At 33.5% G+C, this 8,898-nt stretch overlaps 1 non-coding gene across 1 annotated transcript; it reads right to left on the bottom strand.

The window, feature by feature from the left end:
- Positions 1–2,094: 2,094 nt before the first annotated feature.
- LOC118636775 lies at positions 2,095–2,199 on the bottom strand. Its single transcript, XR_004960758.1, has one exon. It is a non-coding gene; the product is annotated as a U6 spliceosomal RNA (small nuclear RNA).
- Positions 2,200–8,898: the final 6,699 nt, after the last annotated feature.

The following is an 8,898-nucleotide window of genomic DNA, read 5'->3' as shown; positions in this document are numbered from 1 at the left end:
CTATCTTTTCTCTATTGTATTCTCTTGCCTCCCTTGTCAAATATTAATTGACCATAAAGGTGTGGGTTGTTTTGGGGCTCTCTGTTCTATTCCACTGAGCTATATGCCTGTTCTCATGCCAGTACCAGGCTGTTTTAATCACAATGACCTTGTAGTATAGTTTGATATTGGGTAGCATGCTACCTCCAACTTTGTTCTTCTTTCTCAAAATTGCTGAGGTTATTCAGGGTCTTATTTCATTCCATATAAATTTTTGGAATATTTGTTCTAGATCTGGGAAATATGCCAATGGTATTCTAAAAGGAGTTATGTTGAATCTATAGATTGCTTTGGGTAGTATGGACATTTTAATGATGTAAATTCTTCCAATCCATGAATATGATATATGCTTCCAGTTACTTCCATATTCCTTTTTTTTTTCTCTGTAAATTACTTCCATTCCCTTTTTTCAGTGTCTTATAACTTTCTGGGTACAAGTTTTTTACCTCCTTGGTTAAATTTATTCCTAGGTACCTTATTATTTTTGTTGTTGTTGCAATAGTAAATGGGATTGTTTTCTTAATTTCTCTTTCTGATAGTTCATTATTGATGTGTAAAACTGCCACCAGTTTCTGAATATTAATTTTGCATCCTCCTACTTTACCAAATTCATTTGTTAGAGTTAGTAGTTTTTTGGTGGAGTCTTTAGGATTTTCTATGTATAATATCATGTCATCTGCAAATAATGACAGTTTTACTTCTTCCTTTCCAGTTTGGATCCCTTTTATTTCTTCTTCTTGTCTGATTGCTGTGACTAGGACTTCCAGTACTATATTGAATAAGAGTGGTGAAGGTAGACATTTCTGTCTTGTTCCTGATCCTAAGAGACATGCTTTTAATTTTTGCCCATTGAGTATAATGTTGGCTATAGGTTTACCATATATGGCCTTTATTTTGTTTAAGTATGATCCCTCTATTCCTACTTTCCTGAGAGTTTTTATCATAAATAGGTGCTAGATTTTATCAAATGCTTTTTCTGCATCTATTGATATGATCACATGATTTTTATCCTTCATTTTGTTTATGTGATGTATCACTTTTATTGATTTGTGAATATTGTACCAACCTTGCATACCTGGAATAAATCCCACTTGATCATGGTGTTATGATCTTATTAATTAATTGTTGGGTGCTGATTAGTTAATATTTTGTTGCGGATATCAGTATCTATGTTCATCAGGGATATTACCCTATAATTTTCTTTCTTTGTAGTATCTTTATTTGATTTTAAATTAAGATAATGCTGGTCTTGTAAAAATAACTTGGAAGTCTTTGCTCCCCTTGAATTTTTTTGGAAATGTCTAAGAATGATTGGTGTTAGTTCTTCTTTGATAGTTTGAAAGATTCACCTGTGAAGCATCCAGTCTAGGACTTATTTGATGGGAGATTTTTTTTATTTTTTATTACTGCTTCAATTTTATTAGTTGCAATTAGTCTATTCAGGTTTTCTGATTATTCCTGGTTCAGTTTTGGAAGAGTCCATGTTTCTAGGAATTTTTCCATTTTGCCCAGGCTATCCAATTTGTTGGCATATAATTGTTCACAGTATTTTCTTAAAATCCTTTATATTTCTGTGATGTCAGTTGTTACTTTTCCTCTTTCATTTCAGATTTTATTTATTTGGGGCCCTTATATTTATTTCTTGATGAGTATGGTTACAGATTTGTCAATCTTCTTTATCTTTTGAAAGAACCAGCTCTTGGTTTCAATTATCTTTTGTATTGTGTGTTGTTTTTTTTTGTTTGTTTGTTTTTTTAGTTTCTATGTCATTTATTTCCACCCTGATCTTTTATTTTCTTCCTTATACTTACTCTGGGCTTTGATTGTTGTTCTTTCTCTACTTTTTTCAGGTGTAGGGTTATATTGTTTATCTGAGATTTTTCTTGCTTCTTGAGGTGGGCCTGCAATTCCATGAACTTCCCTCTCAGGACTGCTTTCACTGTGTCCCATAGATTTTGAGTTGTTGTGGTTCATTTTCATTTGTTTCCAGGTAATTTTTTAATTTCTTCTTTAATCTCAGTGTTAACCCATTTATTGTTTAATAACATGCTATTTAAAAACATGGAACGCTTCATGAACTTGTATCATCCTTGCACAGGGGTCATGTTAACCTTCTCCGTATCTTTCCAATTTTTGTATATGTGCTGCCGAAGTGAGCACTTTGTTTTTATTCTTGATGCTCTGTTCTGAAGTGATCTTCTGAATTCAGGCAGCATTTAACAAACTATGATTATTTATGAAGCAGACATTCCTTTTATCAATGCCCCATTGATGCAAGAATTTTATATATATATCAGTATTATTATTAAGTTTTACTATGAAAAAAGAAAAATAATTGGTTATTTAAGTGGAACTATATTATTTCCCTCAAACCACTGGCTCTCTCTCTTACTTTAACAAACTCTTTCCTTCCAATAATTTAAAATTTTGTTACTCTTTGGTCCATGAAAATTGGACATTTGTAACCACTGTCCATGTACTAATTTTTAATCCTGGTAAAAAGAGAAATAATTTACTTGTGCCAAAACAAAAACTCAGTCTGCTTGCTATGAAAACTTATTTTTGTATATTATAGGAAGCAGGTTACTCCATTTGAAAATATTTTTTAGGGATCATTTAGGCAATTAAACCAGTTGGCAAGTATTTTCATTCTATTATCTTCATAACCAATTTTCTCCAGGGTATCTACTATTCTTTCTTTTCTTCACTGTCCAATTATGTATTTATTTATTAAACAAACTTTTAAAGCACCTAATGTCCTTCACATGGTAGTTTTTCGGCAATACAATGAGGAATAAGAGGAGTACATGTCCCTTTTCAATATATGGTCTGGGAGATCAAAAAACGCATTGATTGAATAATCAAATGCTACCATTCCTTCTTTTTTCAGTTTATTATCTTCCTTTTTGAAATACTATCAAATTTTTCTAGGACACTAAAAAAAGATGTCAGATTAATTTATAAAATAATAGAATCTGATTGAAATAGAATGCCTGTGACACCAGAAGATTTAGTGAAAATTCAGTTAGGGCACAAAATTGAACCACATACCCAATGTTCATTTCTTTTGAAAGAAATTTTAGTTGTGCCAATGAAAAGCAAATAATTTATTTAGTTCAGAAAGTTTTTATACTGCTGCTAGATTACTCAATGTTCTCCAATAAATCACTTTATTAATATACTTCGTGTTTTTGTACTAATAATGTTTCAGAGAACCAATGAGACTCTTGATGTCATTTTTTCTCTTTAAAATTATTCTCAGTTGTTAGTTTGTTCTTCTTTTTAAAAAATATTTTTTATTGATTTTTTTAGAGAGAGAGGAAGGGAGAGAGAGATAAAAACATCCATGTAGGAGAGAAACATCAATCGGCTGCCTCCTGCACGCCCCCTACTGGGGATCAAGCTAGAAACCTAGGCATGTGCCCTGACCGGAATAGTATAAGGACTTCTTAGTCCATAGAATGATGCTCAGTCTACTGAGCTACACTAGCTGGGCTGCTGGTTTGTTCTTTAATATAATTTTAATTGAAATATAGCTGACATACAACATTATTTTAGTTTCAGTATACAACATAATGATTTGATATTTGTACATATTGTGAAATGATCACCATGGTAAGTATAGTTCACATCTGTTAGCAAAAATAGTTACATATTTTTTTTTGTGATAAGAACTTTTAGCATTACTCTCTTAGCAATTTTCAAATATACACTATAGTATTACTTACTATCATTGTGGTGCTCAATGTACATCCCCATAACTTATGTATTTTATAACTGAATGTTGTACCTTTTTGACTACCTTCACCTGTTTGACCTATAGCCCCCACCCTCCACCTCTGGTAACCACCAAGCTGTTCTCTCTATTTTTATTTTATATTCTACATATAAATTCATTTCACTTAGCATAATGCCCTCAATGTCCATCTATATTGTCCCAAATGGCAAAGTTTCATTCTTTTTTATGGCTGAATAATATGAATAATATTCCAGTGTGTGTGTGTGTGTGTGTGTGTGTGTGTGTGTGTATCCCACAAATCTCTAACCATTCATCCATCAATGGCACTTAGGTTGCTTTCATATCTTGGCTATTGTAAATAATGTATATATTTCTTCAACCAGGTGTTTTACTTTTCTTTGGATAAATACCCGGAAGTAGAATTGTTGGATCATATGCTAGTTCTATTTTTAATTTTTTTAATAACCTCCATACTGTTTCCATAGCAGCAATGTATAATCTCACCAATAGTGCACGAGTAACCCTCTTTTCTCTACATCCTTGCTAACACTTGTAATTTTTTGTCTTTTTTATACTATTCATCCTAACAGGTGCAAGGTGATTTCTCATTGTGGTTTTGATTGGCACTTCCCTGTGGGGTTGGGGATGTAATTAATCTCTTCTCATAATATGTTTTCCCCGTCATGTAGCAAGTTTGGCATCAAATGCGATCCAGGGGTACATAAGAAATAGAAAATCATCAATAAAATGAAAAGGCAACCAATTGAAATATTTTCTTATATGAATAGACATTTTTCCAAAGAATACATGCAGATAGCCTAACCTTATGTAAGGTGCCCTGGACTTCAGGGCAGGAGAAAGATTATTTGCAACACAATAAGAAGATCAGATTCTCAGTAATTAAAGTTTTCCCTGCCTTGTAGGTAAGTCATAAAAGCTATTTCTGGTAATAACTCTTATTAGTGGCAAGACCCAAGATTTCAATTCTTTTGGGGAGAAGACAGTTTCTCGTGAGTCTGCAGTAAGCTGCTTGCCTTCAGTTCAACATAATTCACATGCTGAAGTGTCATATCTTAGGGAAGCCTGTTCTGAACCCCTTCACTGGTCACTATAATTTTGGGGTGTGGGGTATTTTACAGATCATGAAATCCCAGAATCTCAAAACTATTTATGAAAATTGCATTCACATGAATTTTTTTTTTTATCCTCATCCGAGGACATTTTTCCTTTTTTTTGTACAGATAGAGTGGGAGGGAGAGAGAGGAAGAGATAGAGAGGGAAACATCGATGTGAAAGGGACACATCGAGCGGCTGCCACCCACACGACCAACCAGGGCCAGGGACAAACTGCAACCGAGGTACATGCCCTTAGCGGGAACCGAACCCAGGTCTCTCCGGACCGCAGGTGGACACTCCAACCGCTGAGCCAAACCGGCCAGGGCTCACATGAATTTTGAGAATATTATTTTTTTTCTTTTAGATCCCTGAAGATATCTACATTCTTATTATTAATTTATTTGTCCCTTATGTTCAAGTAAATGTTTTCTTATAGGTCAAATAGTTGTTTTCTCAAACTTATGTTCCATTTACTATTTAGTTTTATCTTATGTTTGTTTAAAATTCCAAGTCTCTTTTAATCTTTGTAAATTCCAAATTTCTTGCCATCATTGTATAACTGTGATATTTCTAGAACATTTCAAATATTTCAAAATAGTTCCAAATACCAACGGTAGATGGTGCTAGTGACTTTCTAACAAAATAGTTCACCCTTAGACTAAAAAAGGGGGGGGGGGTGGATATCACAACTGGAACAAATATCCAAAACATTAGGATTTTAAAAGGAATTAAAGTACTAATTTAATTGGTTAGAACACCAAAATTTATTTATTACTTAGAGTGCAACAGAAAGTGCTGTATTATTATTTTTTTTTCTCATTTCAATGTGATCTTACACCTGAAAATACCATGGAAATACTTTTGAGATAAAACGTGGATGTATATATAAATTCCTGACTATTTTTATAGAAAAGAGAGGTCTTAGATTATTGCTAAGGTAATTGCCCAAAGGGCCCCTTGTGGGATGCTGAAAAGGGCACATTCAAATCAGGAGCATTGCTCTGAATAGAAATATTAATACATATGAGTCTCCAGCATTTACAGTTCAGTGCAGCAACTGAGAAATATGCAAGCTAATTTTTTTTCCATGTGAAATGGCTAACAAAAAATGTAACTTTTATTTATTGTTATCCTCAGGGATAACCTGTTAAAAAATCATGAGATTTCCGTGGGAATGCACCAGATTAAAAAAAAAAAAAAAAACAGAAACAAAACTCTGGAATTTATAATGCACTGAGTTTGTGTGAAAATGGCAGGGAAGTTATCATTTGGTGATTGTGTTTCAGAAAATATTTTTGGCTGAAATTTATTTTAAGAGGGTCATAAGTTACAGCTAATCTCACTCTTCCCATTTCGGTTTTCACATTCTTGGAAACTGGATTTCTCAATGTATTTTGAAAATTAAACACATATGGTCCTGGGGGTCTGAGCTAATTTAGGTTGGGAGAGGGGGATGGAGACACAAAATGGCTTATTATTTTCTTCCAGGGTTTGTCAGCATTTAAAAGTTGAAGCATTTTGGCCCCCCTAGGGAGAGTTAGACCGATGTGTCTCCACGGAAGTAGTAGAAGGTGAATTGTATCAAAACTATCTAGTAAAGCTTCAAAAAACAAACTTTTAAACATGTACCTTTAAAATGATTGTAGCTCATCAAAATCTCATCCATGTCTCAATAAATTACACTTATGGAAACTATTATAAGTTGATTTGTGTCTATCCACAAATATAATTCTTTTGAGAGGAAAAATATGAAGGAACACATTTACACAAGCTCATTAAAATTAACTCATCAATCCTCTGCCGATATCTAGTTGCCTCACTAGATTTAGTTTTTTTAAGCAAGGAAGTTTAAACAGTCAAAGAAATCCAGATTCTGTAAGCAATCTTGATATGTGAAAAATCACTAAAGCTTTTCCCACATAATAAGAAGGACATAATGGGTCAGTACCCTTAGGACTGACTGTAAGACTGTTTTTACCCTGAAAAAGTGAAACATTTGAATTTATAAAACTTTGGAGAACGCCGTGTTTTCTTCCTAAGCATTTTGGACTATTTGCAAAAATGAAAGCTTTACTCTCAGACCCTTTTGCAAATAATCTACTGAGCCCATATGGAAAGCATTATGCATTTTGGAGGTGTTGCATATAATTTAGTTTAACTTACCATTACAGAAACCAACATAATGATTTCATTAGAATACCTTTTTTGTCTTGTGTTTTTCTAACTGCTTTACCTGAAACCCCTGGTTCCCGACTAATTCTTGAAATTATTCTGAATTGTAATATGAAATGAACTAGTACAGTTCCTGCTGTTACTAGAAAATGTATAAAGTTTTATGTGAAATGTCTATTAGAATTGCGTGTTCTAATATTTTTCCAACTTGCAAAACTGACTGTTGTATTTAAAACAGTAAAAACTCCTATATTTCAGATTATCTCTTACTGTCCTAAAGTCCACATTGGAAGTGTAACTCGGAAGGAACATTTAGTGCAATTGCTGTCATGTGAAGCTCAATGTGGTACTGTTAAGAGGTATGACTGAAGATTTTAAGACCTCAACATATAATTATTTACTTAAAATTGAGAAGTAATAATAGTAAGAGTTTACATTCTTAGCCTTGTGTATATTAAACAGGAAAAATAGCCAAATGTCATGCTGTTGTTTTAACATGAATATCACCCAGGAAGCACATCCCTCTTCTATATTTGCATCACATTATTAATATGAAAATATATTTGAAAAGAAGAGGAAGAGCCTAGCTGGTGTGGCTCAGAGGATCGAGCATAGTCCCAGGGACTGAGAGGTCCTCAGTTTAACTGCCCGTCAGGGCACATGCCCAGGTTGCAGGCTTGATCTCCAGTAGGGGGCGTGCAGGAGGCAGCAATGGATGTTTCTCTCTCACAATGGTTCTCTCTCTCCCTTCCTCACGCTCTAAAACATCAATAAAAACATATAAAAAAAAGGAAAAGAAGAGGGAGAAAATGAAATTAAAAAAGAACATTTTAATTGGACTCCTTTCGATACGCTGTTCTGTTTACTAGAACACCTTGGATGTATTTATTTAATTTCATTCATAGATATGGGTACTAATTGCTTATATAATTGGGCAATGACCCTCATTAAAGATCAAGAGACAATGGATAGTTTTGAGCACCTACTGTGTGCAGTTTCTTTGCTAGGTGCTTTATATCTGTTATCTTATTTATTAATATGTATGGTTCTTATTAGTAGAAAACAATCCCCTGAAAGAGTTTGAGAAAATCTATTTTGTATATTCTGGTTTTAAACAAGAACCTCAGATACTAGTCAGATATAGGATAAATGGAATCTACATTCAAACTAGAGTATCAAAATGGCTAATCTGGAATTTAAAAAGCTCTAGTGCCCTGGTCAGAGTGGCTCAGTTGGTTGAGCATCGTTCTGTGCACTGACCTGGTTTGATTTCCCTTGGGGCACATGCGCAGATTGTGGGTTCGGTTCCCAGTAGGGGTGCATACTGGAGGCAACCAGTAGATGTTTCTCTCTCTCCCTCTCCTTTCCTTTCTCTCCAAAATCAATTTAAAAAACACAATAAAATAGCTATAGTTTAAGATCAGAAAATAATGCCCTTGGTGAATTATATGTTTAATTTGTGTCAAATTTGAAAGATAAGTATTTTATCAGCCTAAGATTTTGAATAAGTAGGAATACTTAGTTTAGATGGGATATATTCCTTAGATATTAACTATTTGTGTCCCAGTTACTGTCCTCTATGGAAAGAAATATTTGTGATCAACCAGTGTTACAAAACCTTATGAAGGCACTGCAGCACACAGTCTTGACTTTGGTTAATGGAATATAAAACTGAATTTAACCAAAGCAAATGTTGTAATAGAACCAAAACACAATTCCTTTTCCCCTTAGTGCTGTTGATCTGGGTTTAATAAATGAAGGAGGGAAGAGAGAAATAATAATTATTATGCATAATAATAATTTATAATATAATTATATATGCATATATATAT

The sequence above is a fragment of the Molossus molossus genome, unplaced genomic scaffold (assembly GCF_014108415.1).
Source record: "Molossus molossus isolate mMolMol1 unplaced genomic scaffold, mMolMol1.p scaffold_m16_p_2, whole genome shotgun sequence".
NCBI lineage: Eukaryota > Metazoa > Chordata > Mammalia > Chiroptera > Molossidae > Molossus > Molossus molossus.
Note: the sequence above shows the minus strand (reverse complement) of the source record. Positions and strands in the feature narration are given on the sequence as shown.